Here is a 20,059-nt window from a genome sequence, read left to right on the forward strand (position 1 = left end):
CCCCTGGCCCACCCTAATGACGATATCTCGAAAAGGCGTCCACCTATAGACCTCATGCCCACTCCCTCTTAAAATGCTCAGTAACACCTTTCGTTTGATACCCATACCGTACAAACATTCTAGAGTCACCCCTGGCCCACCCTAATGGCGATATCTCGAAAAGGCGTCGACCTATAGACCTAATCCCCACTCCCTCTTAAAATGCTCAGTAACACCTTTCATTTGATTCCCATATCGTACAAACACATTCTAGAGACACCCCTGGTCCACCTTTATGGCGATATCTCGAAACGGCGTCCACCTATGGAACTAAGGATCACTCCTTTTCAAAATACTCATTAACAGCTTTCATTTGATACCCATATCGTACAAACACATTATAGAATCACCCCTGGTCCACCTTAATGGGGACATCTCGAAAAGGCGTCCACCGATAGACCTAAGGCCCACTCCCTCTTAAAATGCTCAGTAACACCTTTCATTTGATACCCATATCGTACAAACATTCTAGAGTCACCCCTGGCCCACCCTAATGGCGATATCTGGAAAAGGTGTCCACCAATAGACCTAATGCCCACTCCCTCTTAAAATGCTCAGTAACACCTTTCGTTTGATACCCATATTGTACAAACATTCTAGAGTCACCCCTGATCCACCTTTATGGCTATATCCCTCAATGGCGTCCACCTATAGAACTATGGCCCACTCCCTCATAAAGTACTCTTTAATACCTTCCATTTGATACACATGTCATACAACCACATTCCAGGGTTACCCTAGGTTCATTTTCCTACATGGTGATTTTCCTTATTTTGTCTCCATAGCTCTCAACTGAGTATATAATGTTCGGTTACACCCGAACTTAGCCTTCCTTACTTGTTTTTTTTAATTTGGTTAACGGTCTAAAGGATAAGCATGTTTAAAATACGTAAGTGGTTTTGTTCAGCAGTTGTTTGCTTCAGAGCGACAATTTTGCGATATTTATTAAAACTTTTTAAAGGTTGTTAAACTTCGTTTCTCGTTTAATATCCTTTAACTCTAGAGTTAAATATGATAAAAACTGCGTACGAATTGTTTTAACTCGTTCGTTTTGGTCACTCTACCGCTACGTCCTCGTGTAGCCTACACATTGCGTTTTTCTAAATAAACTTGCCGGCCTAAAGGTTAAGCATGGTTAAAATACGTAAGTCGTTTTGTTCAACAAATTTGAGTAGATCACTCAGAGTTAATTGCTTCAGAGCAACAATTTTTGAGATATTTATTAAAACTTTTTAAAGGTTGTCAAACGTTATTTCTCATTTTTTATCCTTTAATTCTAGAGTTAAATAGGATAAAAACCGCGTACGAATTTTTTAACCCATTCGCTTTGGTTACTCGACCGCTCCGTCCTGGTGTAGCCTACATATTTCGTTTTCCTAAATAAGTTTACCGGCCTAAAGGTTAAGCATAGTTAAAATACGTAAGTTGCGAAATCCGACCATAACCACGCCCACTTTATCGATATCGAAAATTACGAAAAATGAAAAAAATGCCACAATTCTATACCAAATACGAAAAAAGGGATGAAACATGGTAATTGGATTGGTTTATTGACGCAAAATATAACTTTGGAAAAAACTTTGTAAAATGGGTGTGACACCTACCATATTAAGTAGAAGAAAATGAAAAAGTTCTACAAGGCGAAATCAACAGCGTTTTGAATTTTGGCAGGAATACTTTTAGTGGTATTGCATATATAAATAAATTAGCAGTACCCGACAGATGATTTTCTGGATCACCTGGTCCACATTTTGGTCGATATCGCGAAAATGCCTTCACATATATATCTAAGGGCCACTCGCTTTTAAAACCCTCATTAATACTTTTAATTTGATATCCATATCGTACAAACACATTCTAGAGTCACCCCTGGCCCACCCGAATGGCGATATCTCGAAAAGGTGTCCACCTATGGACCTAATGCCCACTCCCTCTTAAAATTCTCAGTAACACCTTTCGTTATTTACCCATATCGTACAAACATTCTAGAGTCACCCCTGGCCCACCCTAATGGCGATATCTCAAGAAGGCGTCCACCTATAGACCTAATGCCCACTCCCTCTTAAAATGCTCAGTAACAACTTTCGTTTGATACCCATATCGTACAAACATTCTAGAGTCACCCCTGGCCCACCCTAATGGCGATATCTCGAAAAGGTGTCCACCAATAGACCTAATGCCCACTCCCTCTTAAAATGCTCAGTAACACCTTTCGTTTGATACCCATATCGTACAAACATTCTAGAGTCACCCCTGGTCCACCTTTATGGCGATATCTCGAAAAGGCTTCCACCTATAGAACTAAGGATTACTCCCTTTTAAAATACTCATTACCACCTTTCATTTGATACCCATATCGTAAAAACACATTCTAGAGTCACCCCTGGCCCACCCTAATGGCGATATCTCGAAAAGGCGTCCACCTATAGACCTAATGCCCACTCCCTCCTAAAATGCTCAGTAACACCTTTCGTTTGATACCCATATCGTACAAACATTCTAGAGTCACCCCTGGCCCACCCTAATGGCGATATCTCGAAAAGGCGTCCACCTATAGACCTAATGCCCACTCCCTCCTAAAATGCTCAGTAACACCTTTCGTTTGATACCCATATCGTACAAACATTCTAGAGTCACACCTGGCCCACCCTAATGGCGATATCTCGAAAAGGTGTTCACCAATAGACCTAATGCCCACTCCCTCTTAAAATGCTCAGTAACACCTTTCGTTTGATACCCATATCGTACAAACATTCTAGAGTCACCCCTGGTCCACCTTTAGGGCGATATCTCGAAAAGGCTTCCACCTATAGAACTAAGGATTACTCCCTTTTAAAATACTCATTACCACCTTTCATTTGATACCCATATCGTAAAAACACATTCTAGAGTCACCCCTGGCCCACCCTAATGGCGATATTTCGAAAAGGCGTCCACCTATAGACCTAATGCCCACTCCCTCTTAAAATGCTCAGTAACAACTTTCGTTTGATACCCATATCGTACAAACATTCTAGAGTCACCCCTGGCCCACCCTAATGGCGATATCTCGAAAAGGCGTCCACCTATAGACCTAATGCCCACTCAATCCTAAAATGCTCAGTAACACCTTTCGTTTGATACCCATATCGTACAAACATTCTAGAGTCACCCCTGGCCCACCCTAATGGCGATATCTCGAAAAGGTGTCCACCTATAGACCTAATGCTCACTCCCTCCTAAAATGCTCAGTAACACCTTTCGTTTGATACCCATATTGTACAAACATTCTAGAGTCACCCCTGGCCCACCCTAATGGCGATATCTCGAAAAGGTGTCCACGAATAGACCTAATGCCCATTCCCTCTTAAAATGCTCAGTAACACCTTTCATTTGATTCCCATATCGTACAAACACATTCTGGAGTCACCCCTGGTACACCTATATGGCGATATCTTGAAACGGCGGCCACCTATGGAACTAAGGATCACTCCCTTTGAAAATACTCATTAACACCTTTCATTTGATACCCATATCATACAAACATATTCTAGAGTCACCCCTGGTCCATCTTTATGGCGATTTCTCGAAAAGGCGTTCACCTATAGAACTAAAGCCCATTCTCTTTTAAAATACTCACTACCACCTTTCATTTGATACCCATATCGTACAAACACATTCTAGAGTCACCCCTGGCCCACCTTAATGGAGATATCTCGAAAAGGCGTCCACCGATAGACCTAAGGCCCGCTCCCTCTTAAAATGCTCAGTAACACCTTTCATTTGATACCCATATCGTACAAACAAATTCTAGAGTCAGCCCTGGTCCACCTTTATGGCGATATCCCTAAATGGCGTTCATCCATAGAACTATGGCCTACTCTCTCTTAAAATACTCTTTAATACCTTCCATTTGATACACATGTCATACAACCACATTCCAGGGTTACCCTAGGTTCATTTTCCTACATGGTGATTTTCCTTATTTTGTCTCCATAGCTCTCAACTGAGTATGTAATGTTCGGTTACACCCGAACTTAGCCTTCCTTACTTGTTTTTTTTAATTTGCTTAACAGTCTAAAGGATAAGCATGTTTAAAATACGTAAGTCGTTTTGTTCAGCGGTTGTTTGCTTCAGAGCGACAATTTTGCGATATTTATTAAAACTTTTTAAAGGTTGTTAAACTTTGTTTCTCGTTTAATATCCTTTAATTCTAGAGTTAAATATGATAAAAACTGCGTATGAATTTTTTTAACTCGTTCGTTTTGGTCACTCTACCGCTACGTCCTCGTGTAGCCTACACATTGCGTTTTTCTAAATAAACTTGCCGGCCTAAAGGTTAAGCATGGTTAAAATACGTAAGTCGTTTTGTTCAACAAATTTGAGTAGATCACTCAGAGTTGTTTGCTTCAGAGCGACAATTTTTGAGATATTTATTAAAACTTTTTAAAGGTTGTCAAACGTTATTTCTCATTTTTTATCCTTTAATTCTAGAGTTAAATAGGATAAAAACCGCGTACGAATTTTTTAACCCATTCGCTTTGGTTACTCGACCGCTCCGTTCTGGTGTAGCCTACATATTTCGTTTTTCTAAATAAATTTATCGGCCTAAAGGTTAAGCATAGTTAAAATGCGTAAGTTGTTTTGTTCAACAAATTTGACTAGATCACTGAGCAGTTGTTTGCTTCAGAGCGACAATTTTTGAGATATTTATTAAAATGTTTTAAAGGTTGTGAAACGTTGTTTCTCGTTTTATATCCTTTAATTCTAGAGTTAAATATGATAAAAACTGCGTACGAATTTTTTAACCCATTCGTTTTGGTTACTCGAGCGCTCCATCCTCGTGTAGCCTACATATTGCGTTTTTCTAAATAAACTTGCCGGCCGGTTAAGCATGGTTAAAATACGTAAGTCGTTTTTTTCAACAAATTTGAGTAGATCCCTCAGAAGTTGTTTGCTTCAGAGCGACAATTTTTGAGATATTTATTAAAACTTTTTAAAGGTTGTCGAATGTTATTTCTCGTTTTATATCCTTTAATTCTAGAGTTAAATATGATAAAAACCGCGTACGAATTTTTTTAACCCATTCGCTTTGGTTACTCGGCCGCTCTGTCTTCGTGTAACCTACATATTTCGTTTTTATACTCAGTTGAGCAGAGCTCACAGAGTATGTTAAGTTTGATTGGATAACGGTTGGTTGTACATATATAAAGGAATCGAGATAGATATAGACTTCCATATATCAAAATAATCAGGATCGAAAAAAAATTTGATTGAGCCATGTCCGTCCGTCCGTCCGTCCGTTCGTCCGTCCGTTAACACGATAACTTGAGTAAATTTTGAGGTATCTTGATGAAATTTGGTATGTAGGTTCCTGAGCACTCATCTCAGATCGCTATTTAAAATGAACGATATCGGACAATAACCACGCCCACTTTTTCGATATCGAAAATTTCGAAAAACCGAAAAAGTGCGATAATTCATTACAAAAGACCGATAAAGCGACGAAACTTGGTAGATGAGTTGAACTTATGACGCAGAATAGAAAATTAGTAAAATTTTGGCAATGGGCGTGGCACCGCCCACTTTTAAAAGAAGGTAATTTAAAAATTTTGCAAGATGTAATTTGGCAGTCGTTGAAGATATCATGATGAAATTTGTCAGGAACATTACCCTTATTACTTTATGTCTGCTTAATAAAAATTAGCAAAATCGGAGAACGACCACGCCCACTTTTTAAAAAAATTTTTTTTTAAATTCAAATTTTAAAAGAAAAGTTAATATCTTTACAGCATATAAGTAAGTTATGCCAACGTTCAACTCCAGTAATGATGTGGTGCAACAAATTACAAAAATAAAAGAAAATTTCAAAATGGGCGTGGCTCCGCCCTTTTTCATTTAATTTGTCTAGGATGCTTGTAATGCCATAAGTCGAACAAAAATTAACCAATCCTTGTGAAATTTGGTAGAGGCTTGGCTCCTAGGACGATAACTGTTTTCTATGAAAAAGGGCGAAATCGGTTGAAGCCACGCCCAGTTTTTATACACAGTCCTCCGTCTGTCCTTCCGCTCGGCCGTTAACACAATAACTTGAGCAAAAATCGATATATCTTTACTAAACTTAGCACACGTACTTATCTGAACTCACTTTATCTCGATATAAAAAATGGCCGAAATCCGACAATAACCACGCCCACTTTATCGATATCGAAAATTACGAAAAATAAAAAAATGCCATAATTCTATACCAAATACGAAAAAAGGGATGAAACATTGTAACTGGATTGGTTTATTGACGCAAAATATAACTTTGGAAAAAACTTTGTAAAATGGGTGTGACACCTACCTTATTAAGTAGAAGAAAATGAAAAAGTTCTACAAGGCGAAATCAACAGCCCTTGAATCTTGGCAGGAATACTGTTAGTGGTATTCCATATATACATAAATTAGCAGTACCCGACAGATGATTTTCTGGATCACCTGGTCCACATTTTGGTCGATTTCCCGAGAACGCCTTCACATATACATCTAAGGGCCACTCGCTTTTAAAAACCCTCATTAATACCTTTAATTTGATATCCATATCGTACAAACACATTCTAGTGTCACCCCTGGCCCACCCTAATGGCGATATCTCGAAAAGGCGTCCACCTATAGACCTAATGCCCACTCCCTATTAAAATGCTCAGTAACACCTTTAGTTGGATACCCATATCGTACAAACATTCTAGAGTCACCCCTGGCCCACCCTAATAGCGATATCTCGAAAAGGCGTCCACCCTCTTAAAATGCTCAGTAACACCTTTCGTTTGATACCCATATCGTACAAACATTCTAGAGTCACCCCTGGCCCACCCTAATGGCGATATCTCGAAAAGGCGTCCACCTATAGACCTAATGCCCACTCCCTCCTAAAATGTTCAGTAACACCTTTCGTTTGATACCCATATCGTACAAACATTCTAGAGTCACCCCTGGCCCACCCTAATGGCGATATCTCGAAAAGGTGTCCACCTATAGACCTAATGCCTACTCCCACTTAAAATGCTCAGTAACACCTTTCGTTTGATACCCATATCGTACAAACATTCTAGAGTCACCCCTGGCCCTCCCTAATGGCGATATCTTTAAAAGGCGTCCACCTATAGACTTAATGCCCACTCCCTCTTAAAATGCTCAGTAACACCTTTCGTTTGATACCCATATCGTAAAAACACATTCCAGAGTCACCCCTGGCCCACCCTAATGGCGATATCTCGAAAAGGCGTCCACCCATAGACCTAATGCCCACTCCCTCCTAAAATGTTCAGTAACACCTTTCGTTTGATACCCATATCGTTTGATTTGATTGAGCCATGTCCGTCCGTCCGTCCGTCCGTTAACACGATATCTTGAGTAAATTTTGAGGTATCTTGATGAAATTTGGTATGTAGGTTCCCGAGCACTCATCTCAGATCGCTATTTAAAATGAACGATATCGGACTATAACCACGCCCACTTTTTCGATATCGAAAATTTCGAAAAACCGTAAAAGTGCGATAATTCATTACAAAAGACCGATAAAGCGACGAAACTTGGTAAATGAGTTGAACTTATGACGCAAAATAGAAAATTGGTAAAATTTTGGACAATGGGCGTGGCACCGCCCACTTTTAAAAGAAGGTAATTTAAAATTTTTGCAAGCTGTAATTTGGCAGTCGTTGAAGATATCATGAGGAAATTTGGCAGGAACGTTATTCTTATTACTATATGTACGCTTAATAAAAATTAGCAAAATCGGAGAAGGACCACGCCCACTTTTAAAAAAAATTTTTTTTTAAAGTAAAATTTTAACAACAAATTTAATATCTTTACAGTATATAAGTAAATTATGTCAAGATTCAACTCCAGTAATGATATGGTGCAACAAAATACAAAAATAAAAGAAAATTTAAAAATGGGCGTGGCTCCGCCCTTTTTCATTTAATTTGTCTAGGATACTTTTAACGCCATAAGTCGAACAAAAATTAACCAATCCTTTTGAAATTTGGTAGGGGCATATATTTTATGGCGTTAACTGTTTTCTGTGAAAATGGGCGGTTGATGTCACGCCCAGTTTTTATACACAGTCGTCCGTCTGTCCTTCCGCATGGCCGTTAACACGATAACTTGAGCAAAAATCGATATATCTTTACTCAACTCAGTTCACGTACTTATCTGAACTCACTTTATCTTGGTATGAAAAATGAAATGATGAAATGAAATCCGACTATGACCACGCCCACTTTTTCGATATCGAAAATTACGAAAAATGAAAAAAATGCCATAATTCTATACCAAATACGAAAAAAGGGATGAAATATGTTAAGGTAATTGGATTGTTTTATTGACGCGAAATATAACTTAAGAAAAAACTTTATAAAATGGTTGTGACACCTACCATATTAAGCAGAAGAAAGTGAAAAAGTTCTGCAGGGCGAAATAAAAAACCCTTAAAATCTTGGCAGGTATTACATATATAAATAAATTAGCGGTATCCAACAGATGATGTTCTGGGTCACCCTGGTCCACATTTTGGTCGATATCTGGAAAACGCCTTCACATATACAACTACCACCACTCCATTTTAAAGCTCTCATTAATACCTTTAATTTGATACCCATATCGTACAAACTCATTCTAGAGTCACCCCTGGTCCACCTTTATGGCGATATTTGGAAAAGGCGAACACCTATAGAACGAAGGCCCACTCCCTTTTAAAAATACTCATTAACACCTTTCATTTGATACCCATATCGTACAAACAAAGTCTAGAGTCACCCCTGGTCCAGAAAGGCCCACTCCCTCTTAAAATACTCATTAACTCCTTTCGTTTGATACCCATATTGCACAAACGAATTCTAGAGTCACCCCTGGCCCACCTTTATGGCGATATCTCGAAACGGCGTCCACCTATGGAACTAAGGATTACTCCCTTTTAAAATACTCATTAACACCTTTCATTTGATACCCATATCGTACAAACACATTCTAGAGTCACACCTGGTCCATCTTTATGGCGATATCTCGAAAAGGCGTCCACCTACAGAACTAAGGCCCACTCCCTCTTAAAATACTCATTAACTCCTTTCGTTTGATACCCATATTGCACAAACGAATTCTAGAGTCACTTCTGGTCCACCTTTATGGCGATATCTCGAAAAGGGGTCCACCTATAGAACTAAGCCCCACTCCCTTTTAAAAATACTCATTAACACCTTTCATTTGATACCCATATCGTTCAAACAAAGTCTAGAGTCACCCCTGGTCCAGAAAGGCCCACTCCCTCTTAAAATACTCATTAACTCCTTTCGTTTGATACCCATATTGCACAAACGAAATCTAGAGTCACCCCTGGCCCACCTTTATGGCGATATCTCGAAACGGCGTCCACCTATGGAACTAAGGATTACTCCCTTTTAAAATACTCATTAACACCTTTCATTTGATACCCATATCGTACAAACACATTCTAGAGTCACACCTGGCCCACCTTTATGGCGATATCTCGAAACGGCGTCCACCTATGGAACTAAGGATTACTCCCTTTTAAAATACTCATTAACACCTTTCATTTGATACCCATATCGTACAAACGCATTCTAGAGTCACACCTGGTCCATCTTTATGGCGATATCTCGAAAAGGCGTCCACCTATAGAACTAAGGCCCACTCCCTCTTAAAATACTCATTAACTCCTTTCGTTTGATACCCATATCATACAAACAAATTCGAAAGTCACCCCTGGTCCACCTTTATGGCGATATCTCGAAAAGGCGAACACCTATAAAACGAAGGCCCACTCCCTTTTAAAAATACTCATTAACACCTTTCATTTCATACCCATATCGTACAAACAAAGTCTAGAGTCACCCCTGGTCCACCTTTATTGCGATACCTCGAAAATGCGTCCACCTATAGAACTAAGGCCCACTCCCTCTTAAAATACTCATTAACTCCTTTCGTTTGATACCCATATTGCACAAACGAATTCTAGAGTCACCCCTGGCCCACCTTTATGGCGATATTTCGAAACGGCGTCCACCTGTAGAACTAAGGCTCACTCCCTTTTAAAATACTCATTAACACCTTTCGTTTGATGCCCATATTGTGCAAACAAATTCTAGGGTCACCCCTGGTCCACCTTTATGGCGATATCTCGAAACGGCGTCCACCTATGGAACTAAGGATTACTCCCTTTTAAAATGCTCATTAACACCTTTCATTTGATACCCATATCGTACAAACGCATTCTAGAGTCACCCCTGGTCCATCTTTACGGCGATATCTCGAAAAGGCGTCCATCTATAGAACTTAGGTCCACACCCTTTTAAAATACTCATTAATACCTTTCATTTGATACCCATATCGTACAAACGCATTCTAGAGTCAACCCTGATCCACCTTTATGGCTATATCCCTAAATGGCGTCCACCTATAGAACTATGGCCCACTCCCTCATAAAATACTCTTTAATGCCTTTCATTTGATACACATGTCATACAAACACATTCCAGGGTTTCCCTCGGTTCATTTTCCTACATGGTTATTTTCCCTTATGTTGTCACCATAGCTCTCAACTGAGTATGTAATGTTCGGTTACACCCGAACTTAACCTTCCTTACTTGTTCTAAATAAGTTTACCGCCCTAAAGGTTAAGCATGGTTAAAATACGTAAGTCGCTTTGTTCAACAAATTTGAATAGATCACTCAGCAGTTGTTGGCTTCATAGCGACAATTTTTGAGATATTTATTAAAACTTTTTAAAGGTTGTGAAACGTTGTCTCTCGTTTTATATCCTTTAATTCTAGAGTTAAATATGATAAAAACCGCGTACGAATTTGTTAACCCATTCGTTTTTGTTACTCGACCGCTCCGTTCTCGTGTAGCCTACATATTGCGATTTTCTAAATAAGTTTCCGGCGTAAGGATAAAGCATGGTTAAAATACGTGATTTGTGAATTGTGAAACGTTGTTTCTCGTTTTATATCCATTAATTCTAGAGTTAAATATGTTAAAAAACGCCTACGAATTTTGTTAACCAATATGTTTTGGTTACCCGGCGGCGCCGTTCTCGTATAGCTTACATAATGCGTTTTTTTTTTTATATTTTTACCGGCCTAAAGGTTGAGCATGGTCAAAAACGTAAGTCATTTTGTTCAACAAATTTGACTAGATCACAGAGCAGTTGTTTGCTTCAGAGCGACAATTTTTGAGATATTTATTAAAACTTTTTAAAGGTTGTGAAACTTTGTTTCTCGTTTTATATCCTTTAATTCTAGAGTTAAATATGATTTACGTACGAATTTTTTTAACCTATTAGTTTTGGTTACTCGCCCGCTCCATCCTGGTGTAGCCTACATATTTCGTTTTTCTAAATAAGTTTACCGGCCTAAAAATTAAGCATGGTTAAAATACGTAAGTCGTTTTGTTCAACAAATTTGACTAGATCACAGAGCAGTTGTTTGCTTCACAGCGACAATTTTTGAGATATTTATTAAAACTTTTTAAAGGTTGTGAAACGTTGTTTCTCGTTTTATATCCTTTAATTCTAGAGTTAAATATGATAAAAACTGCGTACGAATTGTCATATATACATCTAAGGGCCACTCGCTTTTAAAACCCTCATTAATACCTTTAATTTGATATCCATATCGTACAAACATTCTAGAGTCACCCCCGGCCCACCCTAATGGCGATATCTAGAAAAGGCGTCCACCTATAGACCTAATGTCCACTCCCTCGTAAAATGCTCAGTAACACCTTTCGTTTGATACCCATATCGTACAAACATTCTAGAGTCACCCCTGGCCCACCCTAATGGCGATATCTCGAAAAGGCGTCCACCTATAGACCTAATGTCCACTCCCTCTTAAAATGCTCAGTAACACCTTTCGTTTGATACCCATATCGTACAAACATTCTAGAGTCACCCCTGGCCCACCCTAATGGCGATATCTCGAAAAGTCGTCCACCTATAGACCTAATGCCCACTCCCTCTTAAAATGCTCAGTAACACCTTTCGTTTGATACCCATATCGTACAAACATTGTAGAGTCAGCCTTGGTCCACCTTTATGGCGATATCACGAGAAGGCGTCCACCTATAGAACTAAGGATTACTCCCTTTTAAAATACTCATTACCACCTTTCATTTGATACCCATATCTTACAAACACATTCTAGAGTCACCCTGGCCCACCCTAATGGCGATATCTCGAAAAGGCGTCCTCCTATAGACCTAATGCCCACTCCCTCTTAAAATGCTCAGTAACACCTTTCGTTTGATACCCATATCGTACAAACATTCTAGAGTCACCCTTGGTCCACCTTTATGGCGATATCTCGAAAAGGCGTCCACCTATAGAACTAAGGATTACTCCCTTTTAAAATACTCATTACCACCTTTCATTTGATACCCATATCGTACAAACACATTCTAGAGTCACCCCTGGCCCACCCTAATGGCGATATTTCGAAAAGGCGTCCACCTATAGACCTAATGGCCACTCCCTCTTAAAATGCTCAGTAACACCTTTCGTTTGATACCCATATCGTACAAACATTCTAGAGTCACCCCTGGCCCACCCTAATGGCGATATCTCGAAAAGGCGTCCACCTATAGACCTAATGCCCACTCCCTCTTAAAATGCTCAGTAACACCTTTCGTTTGATACCCATATCGTACAAACACATTCTAGAGTCACCCCTGGCTCACCCTAATGGCGATATCTCGAAAAGGCGTCCACCTATAGACCTCATGCCCACTCCGACTTAAAATTCTCAGTAACACCTTTCGTTTGATACCCATATCGTACAAACATTCTAGAGTCACCCTTGGTCCACCTTTATGGCGATATCTCGAAAAGGCGTCCACCTATAGAACTAAGGTTTACTCCTTTTTAAAATACTCATTACCATCTTTCATTTGATACCCATATCGTACAAACACATTCTAGAGTCACCCCTGGTCCACCTTAATGGCGATATCTCGAAAAGGCGTCCACCGATAGACCTAAGGCCCACTCCCTCTTAAAATGCTCAGTAACACCTTTCATTTGATACCCATATCGTACAAACAAATTCTAGAGTCATCCCTGGTCCACCTTTATGGCGATATCCCTAAATGGCGTCCATCCATAGAACTATGGCCTACTCTCTCTTAAAATACTCTTTAATACCTTCCATTTGATACACATGTCATACAACCACATTCCAGGGTTACCCTAGGTTCATTTTCCTACGAGGTGATTTTCCTTATTTTGTCTCCATAGCTCTCAACTGAGTATGTAATGTTCGGTTACACCCGAACTTAGCCTTCCTTACTTGTTCTGAATAAACTTGCCGGCCTAAAGGTTAAGCATGGTTAAAATATGTAAGTCGTTTTGTTCAACAAATTTGAGTAGATCACTCAGAAGTTGTTTGCTTCAGAGCGACAATTTTTGAGATATTTACTAAAACTTTTTAAAGGTTGTCAAACGTTGTTTCTCGTTTTATATCCTTTAATTCTAGAGTTAAATATGATAAAAACCGCGTACGCATTTTTTTAAGCCATTTGTTTTGGTTACTCGACGGCTCCGTCCTCATTAGCTTACATATTGCGTTTTTTTTTTAATTTGCTTAACGGTCTAAAGGTTAAGCATGCTTAAAATGCGTAAGTCGTTTTGTTCAGCAGTTGTTTGCTTCAAAGCGACAATTTTTGAGAAATTTATTAAAACTTTTTAAATGTTGTGAAACGTTGTTTCTCGTTTTATATACTTTAATTTTAGAGTTAAATATGATAAAAACCGCGTACGAATTTTTTTAACCCATTTGTTTTTGTTACTCGACGGCTCCGTTCACGTTAGCTTTCATATTGCGTTTTTTTTTTTTTAATTTGCCTACCGGTCTAAAGGTTAAGCATGCTTATAATACGTAAGTCGTTGTGTTCAACAAATTTGAGTACATCACTTAGCAGTTTTTTGCTTCAGAGCAACAATTTTTAGTTATTAAAACTTTTTCAAGGTTGTGAAACGTTGTTTCTCGTTTTATATCCTTTAATTCTAGAGTTAGATATGATCAAACCGCGTATGAATTTGTTTAACCCATTCGCTTTGGTTACTCGACCGCTCTGTCCTAGGGTAACCTACATATTGCGTTTTTCTGTACCGATTTGAAGGATATCTCGGTAAAAAGCTCCTTTCACACACACCCTTTCACACGGTATGATTTACGTGTCAAACGGATAGTAAATGTGTCTGTAAAATTCTGTTACATCACTGATAATAAACAAACATTAGCAGATTTTCAAGTGTCAATACAACCGCAGATATCTTCTGAACCGAGCACAGTACCGATTTGAGAGATAACTCGTTAAACAAATTCTTTCACTTCACTCCATGAACGAAAAGGACAGTAAATGTGTCTCTAAAGTTCTGTTTTTTCACTGATAATACACAAATATTAGAAGATTTTCAAGTGTCCCTACAACCGCAGATATCTTCTAAACATGGCACAGTACCGATTTGAGGGATATCTCGTTAAAAAGTTCCTTTCATGCCCTTTCATATGGTATTCTCCTTGTGTGAAAAGGACAGTTAATGTGTCCGTAAAGTCCTGTTGTTTCACTGATATTACACAAACATTAACAGATTTTAAAATGTCCATACAACCGCAGAAATCTTCTAAACCGAGCACAGCACCGATTTTGAAGATAGCTCTTTAAAAGCTCCTTCCATGCCCTTTCAGATAGTTTGCTCCACTCCATGTATGAAAGGGACATTAAATGTGTTTGTAAAGTCCTGTTGTTTCACTGATAATACAAAAACATTAGCAGATATTCAAGTGACCATACAACGGCAGATACCTTCCAAACCGAGCACAGTACCGATTTGAAGGATAGCTCATTAAAAAGCTCCTTTCACGTCCTTTCTGGCGCTATGATCCACTTATGAAAAGGGCATAAATGCGTCTGTAAAATTCTGTTATTTAGCTGTTAATAGACAAACATAAGCAGATTTTCAAGTGTTCATCCAACCGCAGATATCTTCTAAGCCGAGAACAATACTGATTTGAGGGATAGCTCTTTAAAGACTTCTTTCACGCCCTTTCAGATGGTACGCTCCATGTATGAAAAGGGCAGTAAATGTGTCTGTAAATTCCTGTTGTTTTCTGATATTTTCTAATATTTTACAACGGTTTTATCTTGCAAAGCCCGCTTAACCGACATGAGGGGCGCATCCGTATGACGCACGCTATTTTTATTAGTTTTTGTTTGTCGCATCAATTATAAGCAGGGATTTGTTAAGCGTCCAGACCTAAAGCTGCTTAGCTTCAGAGAATTGTTAAACTCATATGCTAAGTAAAACACTAACAATGTAGGGAATCAGGTTTATCGTCGTTATTCAGTCACAGTTTAAATTTTCCAGCAAATAGACTGCCCCGAGTTGTAGCAGAGGAGGCCGTGATACAAGGGTCGTACTGGGCCAAAAAGTGGAGAAACGTTTATGAAAGTCCACATGGTGCCTCTGTCTGACTTTTCTTCCGTATCGCTTTATATGAGCATACCAATTTTCCTAGAGAAATTGATTCAAAACGAGTTTGAAGAATATGCCGTTAGTTCTTTTCATTCGTCATATGATCGTTACTCCGACTTGCTCCCTATGTACACTACTTTTTTTAACGATGAGTATTTTGCATACGCCATAAGTCTGACTTTCCGAGCAAGGGGTGGCTTGCTAAATCTTAATGCTCGATGTTTTAAAAAATGTTTTCCAAAAACTGTTCTATGTGCAATTTATGTGTAGCTGAAGACACTTATCACTTCATTGGGATATGTCCTATATATAAAGACATATGGTTTAATAGTTTTGGTGAGAAAGTTTTAGATCTGCAGAAGGTGGTACATATCCTTAAGGGTTATGACTATATTTCACTCTTTGTTTATATAAGAAATTGAACTTATTGTCAACGAATTCTCATAAGTGAGTTGTTTAGTTATAAGTGATATAGACACACGAGATTTATTGTTATTGTCTGGAATCTTTATTTATATATTTTTATATATTTATAGTTTAATTCATTTTGCTTTACTTTCGTTATTACTAGTTGAGCGCAAATATATAAATCACTACTACTACTACTACTGACAATGTAGGTTGAATACTACTGACATACAAATATGTAGTTAGAAAAGAATAACAATTAGGCAAGTAGGATGAGTGAATTTCTAATTATTTAGAGAGGAAAGAATTAATTGTTTAATGCCAAAAACTGATTCCGAACTATCAATTTTGCTTGATTGAGATTTATAATCCTGACACAAGCTGCGGATGGGCTCATTTAATTCAAAATTCAGAAAAAGGGATATAAAATGTCTACAACATTCCCGGTTGTAAATCAGAAAGCGTCATATGGAAATGAGAATAGCCAGGTGAAAATGAGGAAGCATAAACTAAAACATAAATAACATAAAACATATTATTTTATTTTATTATTGAGCTGATCCAGTTATTCTTCTTAGATGACTTTTTGTACGTAGGCTATTATGGATCCATGTAGTGAAATTAAAAAACCAGGTTTATGAAAATTTTTCACTTAATGCCCGACGTTTCGCTAACGATTCTTAGCTTCTTCTGGGGCTTATCTTTTTTATTTATGTAAGGAAACAGAAATTTTTTTTTTTTTTTTTTTTGTTTAAAATTAACAACCCTGTACACAGGCAAATTCAAAAATGTAAAAAACACTCACATAATTGACGTAACAAGTTTCCATAAAAATTAAATATACATATTTATATATATATATGTGTCTGTATCAGTACCAGCAGGTTTCGGTACACTTGTCATATTAATTTGTGATTTGTGTTTTGTAAACACAAGAGGTAGATTGCAGCAATATCTTTGGTGGCTTCTTTATGTTGACAGTTTGTTCTCTTTTTTCCAATATACGAAGGCTTTCCATGGTGTATCTTATTCTTCCTCTCTTCTCAATATCTAATATTTTGGTGTTTTTTATATCTGCTTCGTGTCCACTGTTTAATATATGTTGTGATAGCGCGGTATTATCTTTCTTCTTCCTTATATCTGCTTCATGTTCTGACAATCGCACTCCAAGGGCTCGTTTTGTTGTTCCAATATAAACTTTGTTGCATTGTTCGTTCTCTTTACCATTACATCTTATTTCATATACTACATTGTTTTGTTCTTGCAGCTCTACCGGGCTTTTTGTTTTTGTGAAAACCGAAGACAAAGTGCAATTTGGTTTATATGCGAGAGTTATTTTGTGTTTTTGTTGTCTAAGTCGCGATTGAATTTCTCTGTTAATTTTGGTATATATGTAACACTGAAGAATTTATTGTTATCTGTGTCTGTGTTTGTTGTGGTTTACTTTATATGTTTATTGTTTATTGACATTAGGGTGTCCTCTATTAAGTTATTTATAAGTTGACTCGGAAAATTATTGCTTTTTAGTATTTTATGTATTTTCTGTATGTTAGCTTCTTTGAACTTATGATAGCTAATGGTGAGTATCTTTTGTACTAAATTTCTCGCGGTATTTATTCTGTACTTAAGGGGGTGAGCAGATAGAAATTCTCTGTTAATTTTGGTATATATGTAACACTGAAGAATTTATTGTTATCTGTGTCTGTGTTTGTTGTGGTTTGCTTTATATGTTTATTGTTTATTGACATTAAGGTGTCCTCTATTAAGTTATTTATAAGTTGACTCGGAAAATTATTGCTTTTTAGTATTTTATGTATTTTCTGTATGTTAGCTTCTTTGAACTTATGATGGCTAATGGTGAGTATCTTTTGTACTAAATTTCTCGCGGTATTTATTCTGTACTTAAGGGGGTGAGCAGATAGAAAATTAATTATACAACCCGAGGAGATTGGTTTGGAGTACCAGTTTAGAATTATTTTGTTGGCCTCCCTGTGTAATTTTACATCCAGGAAATGGATGCTAAGATTTTCTTCCTTTTCTACCGTGAATTTTAATTTATTGTGATATTCGTTTAGTGTTTTAAGAATGATATCAACATCTGTTCGTCGTACGATTGCGAAAATGTCGTCTACATATTTCACAATAAATTTGATATCTTTATTGTGTACATTTTTCAGCTCTAACGTTGTATATTCTAGAAGATCGTCCATGACAATGTCCGTGATTGTTGGCGAAAGGGGATTTCCCATTGGCATACCGTATGTTTGTGTAAATATTTTTCCCTCATACATGAAATAATTATTTTCTTTTAAACAGAAATCTAAGATCTTATGAAATGTGTTCCGCGAAATATTAAGTTTTTCTTGTATTGAACCAAATTTATTCATTATTATTTTTGTAGCAAGGTATGTCGATATATTTGTGAATAACGAGAGAACGTCAAATGTAGCTAGTATTTCATCATCATTTATATTTATATTATTGAGCCTACCTTTTAGATCGTACGAGTTTTTTATATTGTACTTTTCTGAGGTTAAGTCGTTTAAGGCATTTACTATAAATTTGGATAGATTATAGCATGGTACGTTGAATGATGATGCTATTGGTCTTAAAGGTAGGTCTGGCTTATGGATTTTCGGTAAGCCGTACAGGCGGGGTGCTATGGCGGCGCTACTGTTCATTTTAAATTTTTGTGTAGTGCTTATTATTTTGCTTCTGTGTAATTCATTTATCAGTTGGGTGTTTTTCTTCTGGAGCGTGTTTGTTGGGTCGTTTCTTAGTACTTTGTATGTATTTTTGTCTCCCAGTAGATCGTTCATTTTCCTTTTGTAGTCAGCTTTGTAGAAAACTACCATTTTGTTCCCCTTATCCGAATCTGTAACAACTATGTCTTCTTTGTGCTTCTTTAGTATGATTTTTGTTTTGTTTAATGCTTCCAATATAAACTTCTGAGTGGTATTGCTTCTGATGCTTTGTTTGAATTCTAAGATTCTATTGTTCAATTTGCTTCTTGCTACTTCTTTTTTATCGGTATCTCCCGTGGTCTCTTGAATTACTTGTTCTAATTCTGCAATTATTTTAATAGGTTTAAGGTTGTTTGTTGTTGTGGGTAACGCGAATTTTTTCCCTAGAGAGAGTAACCATTTTACTTCTTTTGGAAATTGTATATTCGTTTTATTTATAAATCAATCGTCATTTGTATGTATACCCAACCATATCTTACAAACACATTCTAGAGTCACCCTGGCCCACCCTAATGGCGATATCTCGAAAAGGCGTCCACCTATAGACCTAATGTCCACTCCCTCTTAAAATGCTCAGTAACACCTTTCGTTTGATACCCATATCGTACAAACATTCTAGAGTCACCCCTGGCCCACCCTAATGGCGATATCTCGAAAAGTCGTCCACCTATAGACCTAATGCCCACTCCCTCTTAAAATGCTCAGTAACACCTTTCGTTTGATACCCATATCGTACAAACATTCTAGAGTCACCCTTGGCCCACCTTTATGGCGATATCTCGAGAAGGCGTCCACCTATAGAACTAAGGATTACTCCCTTTTAAAATACTCATTACCACCTTTCATTTGATACCCATATCTTACAAACACATTCTAGAGTCACCCTGGCCCACCCTAATGGCGATATCTCTAAAAGGCGTCCTCCTATAAACCTAATGCCCACTCCCTCATAAAATGCTCAGTAACACCTTTCGTTTGATACCCATATCGTACAAACATTCTAGAGTCACCCTTGATCCACCTTTATGGCGATATCTCGAAAAGGCGTCCACCTATAGAACTAAGGATTACTCCCTTTTAAAATACCCATTACCGCCTTTCATTTGATACCCATATCGTACAAACACATTCTAGAGTCACCCCTGGCCCACCCTAATGGCGATATTTCGAAAAGGCGTCCACCTATAGACCTAATGCCCACTCCCTCTTAAAATGCTCAGTAACACCTTTCGTTTGATACCCATATCGTACAAACATTCTAGAGTCACCCCTGGCCCACCCTAATGGCGATATCTCGAAAAGGCGTCCACCTATAGACCTAATGCCCACTCCCTCTTAAAATGCTCAGTAACACCTT

This window comes from Eurosta solidaginis, chromosome 3 (genome assembly GCF_040869045.1).
Source record: "Eurosta solidaginis isolate ZX-2024a chromosome 3, ASM4086904v1, whole genome shotgun sequence".
NCBI lineage: Eukaryota > Metazoa > Arthropoda > Insecta > Diptera > Tephritidae > Eurosta > Eurosta solidaginis.